The following is a 21,637-nucleotide window of genomic DNA, read 5'->3' on the forward strand; positions in this document are numbered from 1 at the left end:
CCTTACTGCCTTTTATTTCTGTCCCTGTTTTACTACCTTCCAACTTCCTGCATCGGTTCCCATCCCCCTGCCACATTAGTTTAAACTCTCCCCAACAGCTCTAGCAAACACCCCCCCTAGGACATTGGTTCCAGTCCTGCCCAGGTGCAGACCGTCCGGTTTGTACTGGTCCCACCTCCCCCAGAATCGGTTCCAATGTCCCAGGAATTTGAATCCTCCCTCTTGCACCATCTCTCAAGCCACATATTCATCCTCTCTATCCTGACATTCCTACTCTGACTAGCTCGTGGCACTGGTAGCAATCCTGAGATTACTACCTTTGAGGTCCTACTTTTTAGTTTAACTCCTAGCTCCCTAAATTCAGCTTGTAGGACCTCGTCCCGTTTTTTACCTATATCGTTGGTGCACCACGACAGCTGGCTGTTCACCCTCCCCCCCCAGAATGTCCTGCAGCCGCTCCGAGACATCCTTGACCCTTGCACCAGGGAGGCAACATACCATCCTGGAGTCTCGATTTCGTCCGCAGAACCGCCTGTCTATTCCCCTTACAATTGAGTCCCCTATCACTATAGCCCTGCCATTCTTCTTCCTGCCCAGCTGTGCAGCAGAGCCAGCCACGGTGCCATGAACCTGGCTGCTGCCACCTTCCCCTGGTGAGCCATCTCCCTCAACAGTATCCAAAGCGGTATATCTGTTTTGCAGGGAGATGACCGCAGAGGACACCTGCACTGCCTTCCTACTCTTGCTCTGTCTTTTGGTCACCCATTTACTATCTCCCTCAGTACCTTTCACCTGCGGTGTGACCAACTCGTTAAACGTGCTATCCACGACGTCCTCAGCATCGCGGACGCTCCAAAGTGAGTCCATCCGCAGCTCCAGAGCCGTCAAGCGGTCTAACAGGAGCTGCAACTGGACACACTTCATGCACATGAAGGAGCCAGGGACAGTGGATGTGTCCCTGAGCTCCCACATCGCACACGAGGAGCATGACACGGGTCTGAGATCTCCTGCCATGTCTTAAACCTTCGGTTAACTTCAACAATTTCAATTTCCCCCCCAAAAAATTTAAATAAACAAATAAACAATGAAGAAAAAAATAAATAAATATACCAATGAAAAGAAACGGAAAAACAGAAACACTACTTACCAGTCACAAAAATCACTTCCTCCCCACCCAGCTTTGAATTCCCACCTCGATTCAAATTCCCAAACTCACTCTTTGCTGTGTCTCACTCCTGGCTCTGTCTTCTCTCTGGCTCACTGGGAGAACTCACTGGGAGTGAGTTTACAAATTTGAAGGATTAAGTCTATGGATGTTGTTTGATAGGAACAGCATTTCCCACATGTACATCAGATATAGCCATTTTAGTTGTTCCCAATTTATCTCTACAAACTTGCCCATGTGATATCAATAACTCTTTCAGGTCAGTTTGTTTTTCTTCTGGAAGGTAACTTAACAATTCATCCCAATTTTTAAGAACATCCTCATTTTCCAATTTAATTTGAGGTATGTCAAATTCACAGTCATCTGGATTTGGTTTGTCGCTTTGAGTTAGAATCATTAAAACCTCCTTTTTCTCTCCTTCCCTTTCAAAGTATCTTTTAAGCATATTCACATGACACACTCGGTGAGTCTTCCTTCTATCTGGTGCTTTTACCACATAATTCACATCACTTAATTTCCTTTCAATCTGATACGGTCCACAAAACCTAGCTTTTAAAGGCTCCCCTACTACTGGTAACAACACTAAAACTTTATCCCACTTGCAAAACTACGAACTTTGGATTTCTTGTCCGCTACCCGTTTCATCACATTTTGTGCAACTTTCAAATGTTGCCTAGCCAATTCACCTGCTCTATTTAATCATTCCCTAAAATTTGACACGTAATCCAATAGTGTAATTTCCGATTTCTCCCCCAGCAATTTTTCCTTAATCAATTTAAGTGGCCCTCTTACGGGTTCACCAGGCGGTGGCAGCCATTTCTCGACTACCTAGGGGAACGTTAGAGGGAAGACAGATGACCAGCAGCAGCAACCCAGGGGGAGGGGGGGGGGGGGGGGAGGGGGGGGGGTTTAGTTTAGGTCAAAGATAAAGGGGTTTTGTTACTTGTGTATTGTTTAAAATTTCTGTATTGTTATTGTTGCGTTTGCTTTGTAAGAGGGGAAAAATTGTTGTTTGGGAAAAAATTTTCAATAAAACATTTATAAAAAAAAAGTGGCCCTCTTACCTCATGACCAAAAATTAGTTCAAAAGGACTAAATTTGGTTGACTCATTAGGTGCATCCCTAATTGCAAACAATACGAATGGGATTCCTTTATCCCAATCCTCTGGATAATCTTGACAATACGCCCTTGTGGTATTACGGTACCTGATAGGCTGGAGCACCATTGGTGGAAACTGTATGCTTTCTATTGGTTAGGATGTATGGTAGCTCCACCCTGCTAGGCGGGGTATAAGAGCCCGTGCCACCCCAGTAGCCTTCATTCTGTACCGGAGCTGCTGGGGGTAACATCTAGCTTATTAAAGCCTTCAGTTGGACTATAACCTCGCTTTAGTGGTCATTGATCGTGCATCAATTTAATAAGCTAGTTTTTAAAAAAAAGAAAGGATGGAGCTCCGAATCAAGCCGGAGTGTCTGCAACTCAGCCCCCCCGCGGCGAACACAGCGGCAATCTTCGAGCACTGGCTGGCGTGCTTTAAAGGGTATCTCGGGACGGCCGAAAACACACCCACAGGAGAGCAGAAAATGCAAGTCCTGCACTCAAGGGTGAGCCCGGAGATTTACACCCTCATCGAGGAAGCGGAAGACTTTGATGCAGCAATAGAGCTGCTAAAAGGACACTATATTCGCCCGGTAAACCAGGTCTACGCCCGGCACCTGCTTGCAACAAGGCGACAAACCCCTGGGGAATCGCTGGAAGAATTCGACAGTGCACTCCTGGTGTTGGGGAGAAGCTGCAGCTGCCCACAAGTTTTGGCGAGCGACCACATGGAACTCTTGGTCCGGGACGCTTTCATGGCAGGTATACTATCCTCACAAATCCGCCAGCGACTGCTAGAAAAAGACACTCTGGGTCTCAAGGAGGCAAGGGCACTTGCAGGCTCCCTGGACGTGGCCTCCAAGAACGTCAGCGCTTATGTTCCCGACCGCGCGGCAGCCCCCTGGGCAGCATGGAACCCCTCCGCAGCCGACCGCGAGACATCTCCCATCACACCACAAGCCAGCGCTGAAAGGCGGCCTGGCAACCCCGGGGGGGCCCTGCTTCTACTTTTGCGGGCAGGCCAAGCACCCCCGCCAGCGCTGTCCGGCCCACGCATCCACCTGCAAGGGATGCGGCAAAAAGGGCCATTTCGTGGGGGTATGTCAGGCCCGTGTGGTTGCCGCGGTCTCCGGCGGCAAATGCGGACTGCCACCAGAAACTTCTCCACGGTCCCCGTGCGGCCAGCGGTCGCCGACATCTTCCTATTCCAGGGCCACGTGCGGACCCTGGATGCCGCCATCTTGTCCCGCGGACGCCACGTTAGAGAGATGGGCGCTGCCATTTTGTGCACCCCCAGCCATGTGCGACCAATAGGAGCCGCCATCTTGGATGAACCCCCAGGACCCCAGCTTGGCTGACCACGCACTGCCCGAAGAGAACTCTCAACTGCTGCGATTAGCCTCGGTGACCCTGGATCAGTCCCGGCCTCGAACACTCTCAACTGCTACAACGACCGTGTTCATCAACGGGCATGAGACGTCCTGCCTAATCGACTCTGAGAGCACGGGGAGCTTCATACACCCCAACACGGTAGGTCGCTGTTCTCTCCTCATCCACCATGTTAATCAAAAAATCTCCCTGGCCTCCGGTTCACACTCAGTGGAGATAAAGGGGTTTTGTGTAGCAAACCTCACAGTCCAGGGAAGGGAGTTCAAAGATTTCCGTCTCTGCATGCTTCCCCACCTCTGCGTGGCTACACTCCTGGGTTTAGACTTCCAGTGTAACCTCCAAAGTCTAACCTTCAAATTCGGCGGCCCTATACCCCCCCCCCCCCTTATTGTCTGCGGCCTCGCGACCCTCAAGGTCGACCCGCCTTCCTTGTTTGCAAACCTCACCCCGGATTGCAAACCCGTCGCCACCAGGAGCAGACGGTACAGTGCCCAGGACCGGATCTTCATCAGGTCAGAGGTCCAAAGGCTGCTGGGGGAAGGCATCATTGAAGCCAGTAACAGCCCCTGGAGAGCTCAAGTAGTGGTGGTAAAGACCGGGGAGAAGCATAGGATGGTCATCGACTACAGTCAGACCATCAACAGGTTTACGCAGCTGGACGCGTATCCTCGCCCCCGTATATCCGACCTGGTAAACAGGATCGCGCATTATAAGGTCTTCTCAACGGTGGATCTCAAGTCCACCAGCTCCCCATCCGCACTAGTGACCGCAAATACACTGCCTTCGAGGCAGATGGGCGGCTCTACCACTTCTTAAGGGTTCCCTTCGGTGTCACCAACGGGGTCTCGGTCTTCCAGTGCGAGATGGACCGAATTGTTGACCGGTACGGTTTACGGACAACATTCCCGTATCTCGTAATGTCACCATCTGTGGCCACGACCAGCAGGACCACGATACCAACCTCCGAAAATTCCTCCAGACCGCAAAAATCCTTAACCTTACATACAACAAGGATAAATGTGTGTTTAGCACCGACCGCCTAGCCATCCTTGGCTACGTAGTGCGAAATGGAGTTATAGGCCCTGACCCTGAACGCATGCCCCCCCTTATGGAGTTCCCCCTCCCTCACTGCTCCAAGGCCCTGAAGCGCTGCCTCGGGTTTTTCAGTTACTACGCCCAGTGGGTCCTCAACTATGCGGATAAGGCCCGTCCCCTGATCCAATCTACAGCTTTTCCCTTGTCGATAGAGGCCCCCCAGGCATTCAGCCGCATCAAAGCAGACATTGCAAAGGCCACGATGCACGCCATCGACGAGTCCCTCCCCTTCCAGGTCGAGAGCAATGTGTCTGACGTAGCTCTGGCGGCCACCCTCAACCAAGCAGGCAGACCCGTGGCCTTCTTCTCCCGTACCCTCCATGCTTCCGAAATCTGCCACTCCTCAGTCGAAAAGGAGGCCCAGGCCATAGTAGAAGCTGTGCGACATTGGAGGCATTACCTGGCCAGCAGGAGATTCACTCTCCTCACTGACCAACGGTCGGTTGCTTTCATGTTTGATAATGCACAGCGGGGCAAGATAAAAAATGACAAGATCTTGCGGTGGAGGATCGAACTCTCCACCTACAACTATGAGATCTTGTGCCGTCCCGGGAAGCTAAATGAGCCTCCTGACGCCCTGTCCCGCGGCACATGTGCCACCGCACAAGTGGACCGCCTCCGAGCCCTCCACGAGGACCTCTGCCATCCGGGGGTCACTCGCTTTTTCCACTTTATCAAGACCCGCAACCTGCCCTACTCCATCGAGGAGGTCAGGACAGCCACCAGGGACTGCCAAATCTGCGCGGAGTGCAAATTGCACTTCAACCGGCCAGAGAAAGCGCACCTGATAAAGGCTTCCCGTCCCTTTGAACGCCTCAGCATGGATTTCAAAGATCCCCTCCCCTCCACGGACCACAACACGTACTTCCTGAACGTGATTGATGAGTACTCCCAGTTCCCATTCGCCATCCCCTGCCCCGACATGACCGCAACGACCGTCATCAAGGCCCTCCATAGCATCTTTGCACTGTTTGGGTTCCCCGCGTACATACACAGTGATAGGGGGTCCTCCTTTATGAGCGACGAACTGCGTCAATTCCTGCTCAGCAAGGGCATCGCCTCGAGCAGGACGACCAGTTACAACCCCCGGGGTAACGGACAGGTAGAGAGGGAGAACGGAACGGTCTGGAAGACCGTCCTACTGGCCCTACGATCCAGGAACCTCTCAGTCTCCCGCTGGCAAGAAGTCCTCCCGGATGCCCTCCACTCCATCCAGTCACTGCTTTGTACCACGACCAACCAAACACCTCACGAACGTCTTCTTGTCTTCCCCAGGATGTCCTCCTCTGGGACCTCGCTCCCGACCTGGCTGGCAGCACCCGGACCCATCTGCTCTGAAAACACGTGTGGGCGCACAAGTCGGACCCGTTGGTTGAGAGGGTCCATCTTCTCCACGCTAACCCCCAGTGCGCCTACGTGGCGTACCCCGACGGCTGACATGATACGGTCTCCCTAGGAGACCTGTCACCCGCCGGAGCCGCACGCACACCCCAGCCACCAGTCCCACCCTCCCCTGCACCGGGCACCTTACAGGAGGATCGGTCCTTCTGCCGGCCCCGTTTAGGCCCCCCCACCCACCGACGCACCCCGCAGGCACTCCCTTCCCAGGTCAACCGTTTTCCCCACCAGCGCCGTCTAGGAGTGCCGAAGCTGCCATGGTGATCGAAGCCACCCCCCCGAGTTGCAGACGCCCGAGCCTCCACCGGAGTCACCACCGAAGCTCCGACGATCACAGAGGACGACCAGGGCCCCCGATCGACTGATTGCTTCATTTTAAATTGTAAACTGTAAACTGTAAATTTCAATAATCAATTGTAAATAGCTATCAGAATTGTAAATAGTTACAAAACGCTGTACGGAGGTATTACGGTACCTCCATAACAAATTCTGCCACGTCGCCATGTTTGTAGTATCAGGCCACCACCCCCGCCGGACTCTTTTTTAACAGGGGGTGAATGTGGTATTAGAGGTACCTGATAGGCTGGAGCACCATTGGTGGAAACTGTATGCTTTCTATTGGTTAGACTGTATGGTAGCTCCACCCTGCTAGGCGGGGTATAAGAGCCTGTGCCGCCCCAGCAGCCTTCATTCTGTACCTGAGCTGCTGGGGGAAACATTACAGTCTAAAGATATTGATTCCCACTTTTTGTTTTAGGAAGCGGCCCTACACAATCGATTATGACCCTTGTAAAAGGTTCCTCAACTGCTGGAATGGGTATTAAGGGCGCTGGTTTTATCATTGCTTGAGGTTTCCCTATCACTTGACATGTGTGACATGATTGACAAAATTTAACTACATCTTTATGTAGTCCAGGCCAATAAAAATGTTTCTGGATTTTAGCTTGAGTTTTCCTTATTCCCAAATGACCTCCCACTGGTACCTCATGTGCAACTCGCAACACCTCCTTTCTATATCCTACCGGCAATACTATTTAATGAACTTCTGCCCACTTTTCATCCGCCTGCATATGTACAGGTCTCCATTTTCTCATCAAGACATCATTTTTACGATAAACACACTCTGGTATGCACTCAGATTCCTCTTCCGTATATGCTTTCTGATATATCCGTTTTATTTCTACATCTTTCTGTTGTAACTCTGCCAATTTTCCTGAACTAAAAATATCCACCTCATCCTCCACCTGTTCTTGTTCTTTTTCAACCATCTGATCAAAAATCGTTCCTGATAATTGCACTTCAACTTCATCTTCACTCTTTGATTTCTCCTCTTGTCTTAACCTGATTTTCCAATGGCTTATCAACCACAGTAGGCATCACTCCCACCTGCGATCCAGCTATATCATTCCCCAAGATAAACTGTATTCCTGGACAAGATAGTTTCTCTATTACTCCTATTATCACTTCACCACTCTTCACTGGACTTTCCAACCTTACCTTATATAATGGAACGCTACTCCTCTCACCCTGAATTCCACATATCACCACCTTTTCTGGCAACATTCTTCTCAAACTACATAATTCCTCATCTCTTACCATTAAAGGTTGACTAGCCCCTGTATCTCTTAAAATTGTGACTTCTTTACCTGCTCCTCCTGATACACGTGAGTAAACTTTACCCACCCAAGTAAATTCTTTAAAGACATCTGGCACCTTCTTAACAATGACTTCTTGAACAGGCTGTACAATCGTTTGCACCTCCTTCGCTTCCCTTGGGCTTTCCTTTACCACTCTAACAAACCCCACTGTCTTATCCTGTTTTACCACATCAGCCTTCCCAGTGCTTTTCTTCAACCACCAACACTGACTTTACATGGCCTAGTTTATTACAGTGAAAACATTTGAAGCTTTTCATTTCTTTTCCACCCTCCTGGATTTCTTTTTTAATCTGAGGTACACTTTCTTTATTGTCTCCCATCAGATCACCTTTACCTTTACCACTTGAGTATTTTTCATGTCCCCAGTTTCTATCCCTCACCGGCTGAAACTGATGTCGGAAACCAATCTTTGATTTATGAATTAATTCATAATCATCTGCCATTTCCGCTGCTAATCTCGCAGTTTAAACCCTCTGTTCTTCCACATGAGTTCTCAGTACATCAGGAATTGAATTTTTAAACTCCTCCAAAAGTATAATTTCTCTGAAAGTTTCATACGTTTGGTCTATTTTCAAAGCCCTTATCCACCTATCAAAATTACTCTGTTTGAGCCTTTCAAACTCCATCTATGTTTGACCAAATTCTTCCCTTAAATTTCTAAACCTTTGTCTGTAAGCTTCAGGCACCAGCTCATATTCACTTAAGATGGATTTCTTCACCTCCGCATACATTCCAGATACCTCCTCCGGTAGTGATGCAAACACTTCACTAGCTCTACCTACCAGCTTTGATGGAACAGTAACACCCACATGTCCTGTGGCCATTTCATTTATTTAGCTATCTTCTCAAATGAAATGAAAAAGGCTTCTACCTCCTTCTCATCAAACCTTGGCAATGCTTGGACATATTTAAATAGATTCCCACCAAGCCTTCGTCTATGACGCTCTTTCTCACTATCCTCATCACTACCATCCAACTGTACGTTTCCCTTTACATCTGCCAATTTTAACTGATTGTCATGTTTCATGGCCATTTTCTGAAGTACAAACTCCCTCTCTTTATCTTTTTCCCTTATCTGTATCTCCCTTTCTTTTTCTTTTTGTTCTGCTAGGGCTATTCTTTCTTTTCTCCTTTCTTCTCTCTCATTTTCTTTTTCCTCTCTCTCTCTTTCTTTTTCCTCTCTCTCTCTTTCTCTTTCTTTTTCCTCTCTCTCACTCTCGTATGCCAGCCGCTTTATTCTTTTTGATGTTCCATTTGTTTAATTTGCAACTGAATTTTTGCCATTTCCAATGAGTCAAATTCTATCTCAGGCAACTTTAAATGCTTAACCACCGCCATAATTACCTCAGCTTTTCGCATTTTGTCAGGTAATGTTAATTGCAATGTTCCTGCCAAATCTAACAGTCTGCTTTTCGTTTCTGTCCGTAAAGTACTATGTGTGACATTCTCCACCCCCAAAAACTTCTGACCCTCTGAAAGAGCCATTGTTCACAACACTCTCCCCACTTAAACTAAAATACCACACCGGAAAAGCAACAATCCTTCACTGTCTTTAAGTTCACAAAAGCCAATTCCATAGATAGACTTTTATCCCCCTCGAGACCCCAATTGTTATGGGCAAGGAGTTTTCAGAACCCCAAAATGTATCATGGAGTTCAACTAACCTCTCCCTTTAATGTATTTGTTGCTTTTCCTAGCACACGGCTTGTTCCCTAGGTGTGGGATTACAATTATGGACACGTGGGTTTTTAAACACAAAACACTTGTTCATTCCATGAACTCCACTTAACATCTCAAATAAACATTGGATCTCTTAACACCCCTTACTTCAAAGATAACTCAGAAAATATTGCAACAGTAAATAATTTGTTAAAATGTTCCTTCAAACTTCCAAGAGACTTAACACCTTTAAACAAAATCACATCCGGTTAAAGGTTTTACTTTAAATCACCCAAATGATCCAGAGATAATCTTTCATGGCAGAGATCCAGCTCACTGCAAAACACAGACACACACCAGCTCTTTTCAAACTGCAAAACTAAAAACTGCAAAATGGCTGACCTGAGCTCAGCCCCACCCACTCTCTGACATCACTGCTTTCTTAAAGGTACATTGCTTAAACATCCATGTCTTAAAAGTACTCTCACATGAGTACTCTCACATGAGTACTCTCACATGAGTACTCTCACATGCGTACTCTCACATACTCTCACATGAGTACTCTCACATGAGTACTCTCACATGAGAACACAGGGGCTGTTTAGCACAGGGCTAAATCGCTGGCTTTGAAAGCAGACCAAGGCAGGCCAGCAGCACGGTTCGATTCCCGTAACAGCCTCCCCGAACAGGCGCCGGAATGTGGCGACTAGGGGCGTTTCACAGTAACTTCACTTGAAACCTACTTGTGACAATAAGCGATTTTCATTTCATTCATTTTCATTTCATTTCATTTTTCACATGACACCGTGTTTGCGTGGATTTCGCCCCATCAATCCAAAGATGTGCCGGGTAGGTGGATTGGCCACGCTAAATTGTCCCTTAATTGGAAAAAATGAATTGGGTACACTAAATTTATGAAAATAATAGGTACCACTTAAGACCAGAATAATTAGGAGCTGTTGTGGGACGTAGAGCCTGCTCTACCTTTTCTCCTTGTTGCCGTTTCCTTTCTCTCCCTCTGTGTCCAATAATCTGTTAAAATATATATTTTTAAAAAATGTTCAGTACCACCGCTTCATGCCGAGTCTCTTGAGGAACCAACTTGGCAAAGTTTGTAGAGCAGCACGCAGCAACGTTTTGCTTTCTGCATTCGACCGTGCGCCTGGGCTCCAGAAGCTGCTGTGTGAATTATTTTGCGATAACGGTGAGCGCCGCTACACTCGGGCAAGTTTGGGGCCTAAGTGACTCTGGGAGGAGATCAAACTCTTGCTGTTATGCAAAGTAATTTTTCCTTGCGTTTCTTCTGTCAGCATGTGGTGCTTCAGGAATGAGGGATGTTATATTGGCAGAAGGAGTACCACACTGCGTGGGTTTGTGTTAGCATGTAGGTTGGGTTGAATGTAAAAGACTGAAGAATCATCTTGGACCTGCCAATGATTGCAGTTTTATTTGATACCTCTGTCTGTTGTTTTCAGAGGTTGCATCATAAACGCTGACACACACTACACTGAAATGAGTCAGTCGTGATTCAGGTGTTCACTTTAAGCAGATCTGCAAAAGCCTTTTGCCTTGCTCGAAAGGAAAGTGGGAATGATATTCTGGTTCGTGATTGCCTCTATTAGAAAGCGTAGGTGCAGAGCGATTTCAAAAGTAATTTAATCTAACCTGATGGATTTGATTTCTTTCGCCAATGCTGGTAAGCGAATAAATTAAATCGAGTAAAGCGACAGGCGGTTACTAACTTCTCGACATTAATAGCCCGCTGTTCTGAAAATAGTCCTTATTATAATAAGGTGAGGTGTTGAACTGTGGTCCTGGGTTGGGTGAATGGGCAGATAGTGAAGAGATTGTGGCGAGCATGAATAAAGAAACAGTTATCGGTCTTATTCACAGGCACTTCACTGTCAGGAAGGGCCGTGGAGTTGAGGCCATGATGCGATCAGCCATGATCGTATTGAATGGTGGAGCAGGCTCAAGTGGCTAAATTGCCAACTCCTGCTCCTAGTTCTTATGTTCCAAGAAAGAAGAATTCTGTACGGTAGCCCTGTAGGTAACAACACCTCAAGCAAAAATCTGGTGTTGCTGATTAATAAGGCGATTTCTGGGCAGCACGGTGGCTCAGTGGTTAGCACTGCTGCCTCACGGCGCCGAGGTCCCAGGTTCGATCCCGGCTCTGGGTCACTGTCCGTGTGGAGTTTGCACATTCTCCCGTGTCTGCGTGGGTTTCGCCCCCACAACACAAAAAGATGTGCAGGGTAGGTGGATTGGCTACGCTAAAATTGCCCCTTAATTGGAAAAAAAATGTTTTAAAAAAAAAATTCTGCTCCTATATCTTATGGTCTTGTAGTCTAAGTGTAAGGAAGCTGTATCATAGAGTCATAGAAACTCGACAGTTCAGAAGGAGGTAATTTGGCTCAGCGGGTCAGCACCGACCCTCTGAAAGAGGATCTGTAGCTGAACATCGGACCCAATTGTTAACTTGTCTCAACTAAAATAAGGTGCAGTATGGACAGGGGGACAGGCAGATGCATAAGTGAAAGCTGAAGTGGGAATTTCAGCATTTGTAATGGAGTTGGGCTGATTTATGAGCATAATTCACACCAGCACAGAGATTTCAGAAACTGTGGTTTGGAGGCAGGAACCATATGAAAGGTAAGTACAAAATGTATTTCTAACTTTAGATGTCATAATGAAATACTGTATTATAATTATATATGATTTTAATACAGTGAGTGAAGTCAGGTCTTTGTTTTGAAAGCTAAGTTACCGTTAAATAATATAATTGCTATGTTGTCAGGTGTGACACTGGAAAAGCTATCAAGGCAAAAATAATAGCATTGTGAAAGTTGAAAGGTCTTCAGATGCATTAGTGTACATTATCTAAGGGATAAAATGCTATTTTGCATTGTAAACATTGAAAGCCAAGGGTGTGAAATGTACCCAGAACTTTAAGATTTGATGAAGTTCTGCTCAGCTGATTCAAAGCCTTTACAGCTGGCTGACCTTCTAGCTATCTACAAATGATTTAATATATTCCGCTCAGGAAGGTTTCTTGGAACAGGTGTTTCATGCAATCTCAGTGAATACATAGCTGACTTCAAAACACACTAATGGGTTCTGTTCAGCAGGGGCTGTTGATGTGGCAATCAAAGAGAATGTGATCTTGTTTATTTTGACAGCCCTAGGAGCTATTAACAGAATTATGTTTTTTTAAAGTAGATTTCAAGTAATACTAGTTTAATTTGACAGATTTATGAGCTTCCCAAAGGCTTCCTAATGTCATTGTAGGGCTTGTGAGTTCAGTTTGTATTGACTGTTGGGTGAGTGGGTTGGAGAGATGAGGAGGTAAGGGGAATGAGGGCATATGGGTGGATGGATAGGGGGGCCTCACGCTCATCTCCAGAACTGGGTTCATGTCTCAGTGGGCCTTTTAACCCAGTTACCTCAGCACTGCCTCCATCTCCACCTTGGGCCTGACTCCAGTGCATCCCTTACTCCCTGTCGTCATGCCAATAGCATGGGTGGGCACTGCTGGTCAGGAGGCGGGATTGTGATGTCAGCAGACTTCCTTACTCCTGATTTCCGCTTCCAAAACTAATATTTTGCCCTCTATTTCTTTTGTCATCAAGGAAGCTCAGGATTTGTTTAGCCTACATTTGCCCTGCTTGGGAATATATCTTGACTGCCAGAATACCTGCTATTTAGAGGCAGCCCACTGTGCCATTATAGTTTTATCTGCCAATCTTTGATTCCAATTCAACTGGGTCAGATCCATCCTCACACTATTGTTAGTGAGCTAGTGTGTGGTCAATCCCAGCCTCGCTTGCCCTGGAGTCACAACGCAGGTGAATTAACATTTTACTCTATATACTTCACCCAATGTCTATGTATTTACATTGTGTATTTATCATATGGCCTATATTTTTCATGTATGGAACAACCTGCCTGGACTGTAAACAGAACAAAACTTTTCAATCTACCTCGGTACAAATGACATTGAATCTAAATCTAAATTAACCAATAATTCTTATAAAAATACCCAAAGTGTTTGGCGCTACGCTGCCCAATAATTATAGTCACCAGGTTTGTATATGTAAACACGATTACTGTTTATTTATATCAAGAACTATCATGAAATATGCAGTAAATACAATGGGTTAACGACAGGCTAATACCTACTACCCCATTAACTATCCCACCCTCTACCCACACACACAAGGCAGATAAATACAGAGGGGAGGGAAGGGGGGGAAATAATAAGTATGAAAGTCAAAAGTCTTTGCTTCAGATGGTGGTTCTTTGGCATAATTTCTGCACCACAAGCTTGCTGATTAAAGCCTCTGGTTTACAGCTGGTAATTGTCTTCTTTGCAGATTCATTCATTCAGGGTCCCTGTAGATTAGAAAATGCAGTACTCACAGGCAGCAGGCTATCTGGAGAGACACTTTATTTCATAGCAAACCTTGCTTCCAGCTCGTGGTTTGACTTCAGGCCTCTGCAGTCCCAAGAGAACAGCACCTGGAGGCTTGATGGCGAGAGAGTCAGCCATCACAGTGGCCTTCGGGAGGGAATTAGCTGGATCTTTTTGGAGAGAGTTAGTTGGATCTCTTCATCAGGTTGACAGAATCAAAACTGGAGCCAAACTCAAGCCTTGGGGCTCTGAAAAATGTGTCAGTGGGATTGGATCCAATCACCACTGTTACCGGGCAGAGCTCAGCCTTTTGGGCTAATTCGTTGGCCACCAGCCAATCAATCAAACTGAGTCCTCACTGATGCTGGCCAGCCTGCAATCACCAGTTTAAACCAGCACAATTTTCTGGATTCTTCTGTTTGAATTAAAGGGCCAGGCTTCTTACAGACTGCATGCCTTACAGTGAGATGTCCATCAATCATCCATAGATCAAACATACAACAGCAAAATAAAAGATTGAGGAAATAAGAGAATAAACAGTGAATAAACCAGAAGGACCTTACATAACCATCCTCCCCTCCTCAAAGTATGAAACTTCAGGACATTGAGGAGTGAAGGCCATAAATTACAAACTCCTATCCATCCAAACTATCCCCACTATACAAGTTCGCTTCCCAGTTGCTACATTGGTAACTAGTATAATAATAATCGTTATTGTCACAAGTAGGCTTACATTAACACTGTAATGAAGTTACTGTGAAAAGCCCCTAGTCGCCACACTCTGGCGCCTGTTCGGGTACACAGAGGGAGAATTCAGAATATCCAATTCACCTGATAGCACGTCTTTTGGGACTTGTGGGAGGAAACCGGATCACCCGGAGGAAACCCACGCAGACACGGGGAGAACGTGCCGACTCCACACAGACAGTGACCCAAGCCCGGAATCGACCCTGGGTCCCTGGCGATGTGAAGCAGCAGTGCTACCCACTGATATGAATAGAGGGATACGAACCCTGGAAGTGTAGAAGGTTTCAGGTTAGACGGGCAGCTTGGTCGGCGCAGGCTTGGAGGGCCGAATGGCCTGTTCCTGTGCTGTACCTTTCTTTGTTCTTTGTAATGTTCTCCACATTTGTTCCCTTTTTAGAATCCTCCTTATGAACTCCCACTAGTCCCACAGGCTTTCCTTGCAACTTCCAGCTGAACAAACGTGCCCGGTCTTGTTACCATGGTAACACCTAGGCTTTCGAGTCTCGCCTTCGCCCTCAGTACCTTCCTTCCTGTTCTGAGGAGATCTTGGAGCATTCCCAGCTATCCGTTCCTTACCTTGTCGACCTGCCTTTCCTTTCACTCTCCCATTCCTTATCCTTTCCACAATTATGGAGGCGATGGAGCAAAGGTTTAAATTTATGGGTCAGCCATAATTGCTTCTCCAGGAGTAACCACTCTTTGGTCTTCAATATGGGTTCTTATGATAGAAATTAGGGAATTATTTTAAAAATACATTTTTATTCAAACCAGAGTATACATTAACATGAACACATTGGGCGCAATTCTCCCATCGGGAATCTAAGTGCCGATGCCGGAGTGAAAACCGGAGTGTTTCACTCCGGTGTCGGAGCCCGCTCCCAGCCCCCTATTCTCCCACCCCCGGGGGGGGGGGGCTAGGAGTGGCGTTGCGTCATTTACGCGCGCTGGGCCATGGCTCAGCGTAAAAGCGGCGCCGCGTAAATGACGTCACCTGCGCATGCAGGTTGCCATCCTCCCCGAGGCCGCCCCGCAAGGAGATGTCGGTTTGGGGGGGGGGGGGAGAATCGCGTGCGGGTGTCGGGGCGGTGTGGCGGGACTCGCGCGGCACCCCGGTGATTCTCCCACGCGGCGTGGGGGGGAGAATTCCGCCCAGTATCTTTCAAAAACATTTCACAATCCCCACAGTTTGACATTTTTCCCTTTTTCTCTCCTTAACACCGCCCCCCTCCATCCTTCCAATATTGGACATGACCAAAACAGGCGGACATTATTTGCCGGCCCCCCCCTCCTCGGGTCACACTTATATACTGCCTCTGGAAAGAACCCATTCATCTGAGCCCCCGTCATATGAGCCCAGTGCACCACTTTGAAGTGTACCAAGCTCATCCTAGCACAGGACGGCGTCACATTCACCCGGTGCATAACCTCACTCCAAACCCCCCCATCCCAACCCCATGCCAAGCTCCTCTTCCCACTTTCGCTTAACCTCCTCAATTGGCACTTTCCCGGTGCCCAGCAGCCCTCCGTAACTATCCGCAAACTTCCCATCCCCCAACTCATCTGGTGAGAACAACCCGTCCAACAAAGTGTGCTCCGGCAACGGAGGGACCGTGACATCTCCTTGCGCACAAAATCCCGTAACTGTATATACCTGAACTCACCCGCCCATCACCCCCAGCAACTGGTATCTCTCCTTTAACTTGCCCCAACTGGCAAACCTTCCTTCCACAAAAAGGGAGGGAATTCTTAAATTTCTCTTAGAGAATGACCTCTCTCAGAGCATCATAGGTAGTTTCAACTCCAAGTGCTCGTACCTACCTATTAAAATAATGCTGCTTAACCCTTTTGAATTCTGCCCAACACAGTCTGTTCCAAGGGGTATAAAAGGCTATTCTGGATGCATTCGAATTGGTTCCTGAAGCATATAGGCAAACATTTTGGAATTTAAGGACACACGACTGTGTCCTTTGTAGCCACGTAAAATGGCTGCTTCCCGCTTAATTTGGCCAAAACCCGATTTAAAATGGCTAACCGGAAAGGCTGATGGGAAAAGCAGGCAACAAGACACAAACGGACAGCTGCAGGCAGAATATCATATTCGGCTCTGGGAAGTCGGCCCAGATCGATACTCAGGACTATTAACAGCCCATCAACCCAGACATCTGCAGTTTAATCGGCTATCCCCGGGAACAATTGCAACATATTAGCAATTGAATACCGGGCCAGACCTGTCGGCGCCTGCAGTGGCCGAAACAAAGACAGGTGAACGACCACCCCCCGATCGGGGAATCGCCTCGCAATTGGACGTATCGAACCCAGTGATTGGGAACAAGTCCAATCACTTGGGACTCAGGGTCAAGGGCCGCCCCGAGAGGCGGGAAACCCTGGGCCCTATAAAGTGAGGGGCTAAGTTCAGATCGCTCTCTCTCCCTTCTTCGCCTGCTCGAGACCTTCGCAAGAACATCAACCGGCAACTGTAAGTTTGAATCCAGCGATCGCTACCCGATAGAGACTCCTAGCCATCGACCCGTATCAGCCTTTTGAATCCCGCGGGCCAAATCCGATTGGATAAGCCATTCGTTTCCCTGACCTGGTGGGCTCTTCCTAAAGTTAAGTATTGGCCAGTAGTGATAGGTTTATTATATAGATAGTAGGATTATTGTGTAAACATTACTTGTTGTATATAATAAATGACCGTTGATTTCAATCTTACTAAGCGGTGTGCTGACTTATTAATCATAACTTGAACTTGAACCACGTGGCGGTATCAGAAAGATACCTGGCGACTCGTGAGCAAAGGTGACGTAATCAGAGCTAATAAACTAAGGCTAAAAAGAACCTTAGATTCCGAAACTATTGCCCTATGCTTCGGGAACCAATTCGAATGCATCCAGAATAGCCTTTTTTACCCCGTGGGTAATGCCCACTTTGCTATTGCCCACTCTGTTTGGGTTGCTGTGTTCTCGAAAGCCCCAGAAAAGGTTTCTGCCTCCGCGTCAAAATTTGGAAGGGCCTGCTTAAATTTAAATATATCGCCCTTGGGTTCCGTTCGAAGGTTAAGAACCTCCCCCCCCCCAACTTTTTGGACGCTCCCTGCTCATTTTCAGTGCCTTAAGCTGGAAGGCTCTCTCGCTTTGTCCTTTTTCTCTCTCTCTCTCTCTCGCTCTTTCTTTTTCCTTTCCCTCTCTTTCCCCTTTTCTCCTCTCTTTTTTCTTTCTCATCTCTCTCTCTTTCTCCTCTCTTTTTTCTTTTTCCTCTCTCTCTCTAATTCCAGCCTCCTCCCTCCCATCTCCAGTTCTTTTGCTCTTTCTTTCTGCCTCTGCTCCATTTCTCTTTGTTTTTGCTGCATTTCCAATTGTTTCATTTGTAACCAATTACACTGATTTCACCTTGACCCAGGCTGTGTTTCTTGATTTTCTTTCACATTTAAATGTTGAGCAATCATAGAATCATAGAATTTACAGCACAGAAGGAGGTCATTCGGCCCATCGAGTCTGCACCGGCCCTTGGGAAGAGCACCCTACCCAAGCCCACACCTCCACCCTATCCCCCTAACCCCACCTAACCATATTTGGACACTAAGGGCAATTTAGCATAGCCAATCAACCTAACCTGCACATCTTTGGACTGTGGGAGGAAACCGGAGCACCCGGAGGAAACCCACGCAAACACGGGGAGAATGTCTAGACTCCGCACAGACAGTGACCCAAGCCGGGAATCGAACCTGGGATCCTGGAGCTGTGAAGCAACTGTGGTAACCACTGTGCTACCGTGCTGCCGACCGTGAAGCAAGCGCTTCAATTATCTCCACTTTCTCAGCTCTAGGCGGTACCTCTATTTCTAAATGACCCACCAATTTGACTAGCTTGTCTTTTCGAAGCTCTTTTAAATAAACCAGAGACAAGTCTTCCCCCTGAAGAGAATGCTTCGCCACTTCCAGAGCCATTCTGTTCCATCATTACAAATCTGGTGTCTCTTTTTAAGTTATACAGTAACTCATACTTTGATCCTGCCATTCCAAAGATCCTGGACCCGACCCCCAAATTATGTCACTCCACCCTGGCCTAGTGCGCGGTCAATCCCAGCCCCACTTGCCCCAGAGTCACAACACAAGTGAATTAACCAATAATTCCGATAAAAATACCCAAAGTCTTTGGCCCTTGGCTGCCCAATAATTACAGTCGCAGGTTTCTAAGATTAAACACAATTACCATTTATCTATTGCAAGTACTATCATAAAATAACTCAGTAAACGCAACTGGTTAACTATCATCTAACCCCTGACTCCCACTTTAACTGCCCCACCCTCTACCCACACCTACACGACAGACAAACACAGGGTGGGGGGAGGGGTAAAATATTAATCAGGTTGAAAGTCAAAAGATAAGAATGTTTGCTTCAGATGGTTGCTTCTTTTTAAGCATACTTTCTTCACAGCAAGCTTGCAGATTAGAGTATTTGGTTTTCAGCTGCTAATGGTCTTCTTTGTAAAGTCATTCATTTAGGGTCCTAGTAGTTTAGAAAAAGCAGTACTCACAGGCAGCAGGCTTTCTGGAGAGACACCTTATTTCTTTAAATTTTTTTTTAGAGTACCCAATTCATTTTTTCCAATTAAGGGGCAATTTAGCGGGGCCAATCCACCTAGCTTGCATATTTTTGGGTTGTGGGGGCGAAACCCACGCAAACACGGGGAGAATGTGCAAACTCCACACGGACAATGACCCAGAGCCGGGATCGAACCTGGGACCTCGGTGGCGTGAGGCCGCAGTGCTAACCACTGCGCCACCGTGCTGCCCTGAAACACCTTATTGCTAATCAAACTGGGCCTTCAGCTCGAGGTTCGCATTTAAGCCTCTCATTGACAGCCTGGTGGTCACCCATTCCCTCTCTGCCTGAATACCCTTAAGGTGTGGGGTGACCACGTCTATAAACACGCGATTCCCCAAATTCCCATTCTCACCGTGGGGCTGCAGCGACACCAGTTGTAGCTCCAGGTTTGAGCTGCTGAAGCTGATGATATTTCCGACACATGTGATTATCCAGGATACATTGCATATTTAGTTCCCACATGGAACAGGATGCACACTCAATGGATGCACCTCTATTTATGAGAGTATTAAACTTACTAAAGATAGACTCAACAGTCATCTACTGCTCCTGCAGATTAACCCAAATGTTTTAATTGACACTTACAATCGAAAAAGCTTAGATTTGTAATGATCTCAGAGCTTTAGTTTTACTTTTATTTAAATTTTACTGTGACCTGGCTGCTTTGGGCAATGGGACGATAGCTATTTTGGCGAAAGGAGAATTAGAGACTCCATACAGTGCTGAAGGAGGCCATTCAGCCCATTTAGTCTGCACGAACCTCCGACAGAGAACCCTACCGAGGCCCACACCCCCTCCCCACCCTATCCACGTAAAACCGCCTAACCTTCTGGGCATTAAGGGGTAATTTTAGCATGGCCGGGCCACCTATCCTGCCCGTCTTTGGACTGCGGGAGGAAACCGGAGCACCCGGCGGGAACAAACGCGGACACGGGGAGAAAGCTCACACCGCACCCAGGCCGAAGCCCAAGGCTGGAATCAGACCAGGGTCCGTGACGCGGTGAGGCAGCGGTGGTGGACACCATGTCACCCGCATTGCCCCCCCGCCCCCGGATTTGGCAATGAAAATGTTCCGTAAGTCGGTATTTGGCAGGGATTCTGGCGGTCGGAGCGTGATTTTGCCACAACAGGCTGGCCGGGCCGTTGAATATTTTGGGCCATAATATTTAATTATGAAGAATTTAGGACTATTTGTTGAAGTTGAAAGGTGAGGGGTGTGGAGGTGGAGCAGCAGCACACTGGCTGTGTCAGGTGGGCAGTGGCCCAGGGGCGGCAGCGAAAGGGTTAACCGGCCACCGCCCAGGTGGGGAGAGACGTCATGGCCCCGCCCCGGGGTGGCTGACCCGGAAGCGGTTGCCGTCGGTGACGTCCTGGCGTTTCCGGTTTTGGCTCCCTGAGCTTTTTTTTTCCCCTTTTCTTCCGGAGGAGGAAAAAAAAAATCCCAGAAGAAAAACGGAGGCGAAGCGGGAGAGAGAGGAGAACGGAGCCCGGCCCAGACAGAGTGAGTACCCCCGGCCCAGACAGAGTGAGTACCCCGGCCCAGACAGAGTGAGTACCCCGGCCCAGACAGAGTGAGTACCCCGGCCCAGACAGAGTGAGTATCCCCGGCCCAGACAGAGTGAGTACCCGGGGGAGAGGAGGGAGAGAGAGAGAGAAGTGGGGGGGAGAGAGAGAGAGGAGAGAGGGGGAGAGAGAGAAGGGGGGAGAGAGAGAGAGAAGGGGGGAGAGAGAGAGAGAAGGGGAGAGAGAGAGAAGGGGAGAGAGAGAAGGGGGGAGGACCGAGAGAGAGAGAAGTGGGGAGAGAGAGAGGAGGGGGAGAGAGAGAGGAGGGGGAGAGAGAGAGAGGAGGGGGGAGAGAGAGAGAGAGGGGGGGAGAGAGAGAAGAAGGAGAGAGAGAGAGAAGGGAGAGAGAGAGAGAAGGGGAGGGAGAGAGAGAGAAGGGGGAGAGAGAGAGAAGGGGGGAGGAGCAGAGAGAGTGGAGAGAGAGGAGGGGGAGAGAGAGAGGAGGGGGGAGAGAGAGAGGAGGGGGGAGAGAGAGGAGAGGAGGGGGGGAGAGAGAGAGAGGAGGAGGGGGAGAGAGAGAGAGGAGGGGGGGAGAGAGAGAGAGAGGGGGGGGAGAGAGAGAGAGAGGAGGGGGGAGGAGAGAGAGAGGAGGGGGGAGAGAGAGAGAGAGGAGGGGGGAGAGAGAGAGAGGAGGGGGAGGAGAGAGAGAGAGAGGGGGGGGAGAGAGAGAGAGGAGGGGGGGAGAGAGAGAGAGAGGAGGGGGGGGAAGAGAGAGAGGAGGGGGGGAGAGAGAGAGAGGAGGGGGGGGAGAGAGAGAGGAGGGGGGCGAGAGAGAGAGAGAGGAGGGGGCAAGAGAGAGAGAGAGAGGAGGGGGCAAGAGAGAGAGAGAGAGGAGGGGGAGAGAG

The 21,637-nt window shown here is 48.2% G+C and overlaps 1 protein-coding gene across 6 annotated transcripts in view; it reads left to right on the plus strand.

The window, feature by feature from the left end:
* The first annotated feature begins 20,604 nt into the window (after nt 1-20,604).
* LOC140404474 (casein kinase I-like) overlaps nt 20,605-21,637 on the plus strand; it is a 291,996-nt gene continuing 290,963 nt past the window's right edge. For 3 of the 6 annotated variants that reach the window (XM_072493065.1, XM_072493073.1, XM_072493069.1), the window contains exon 1: nt 20,611-20,730. The gene's annotated coding sequence lies outside the window, so the exon portion shown is untranslated. The other 3 variants (XM_072493070.1, XM_072493067.1, XM_072493068.1) reach the window with 3 other exon arrangements.

This window comes from Scyliorhinus torazame, chromosome 30 (assembly GCF_047496885.1).
Source record: "Scyliorhinus torazame isolate Kashiwa2021f chromosome 30, sScyTor2.1, whole genome shotgun sequence".
Classification (NCBI taxonomy): domain Eukaryota; kingdom Metazoa; phylum Chordata; class Chondrichthyes; order Carcharhiniformes; family Scyliorhinidae; genus Scyliorhinus; species Scyliorhinus torazame.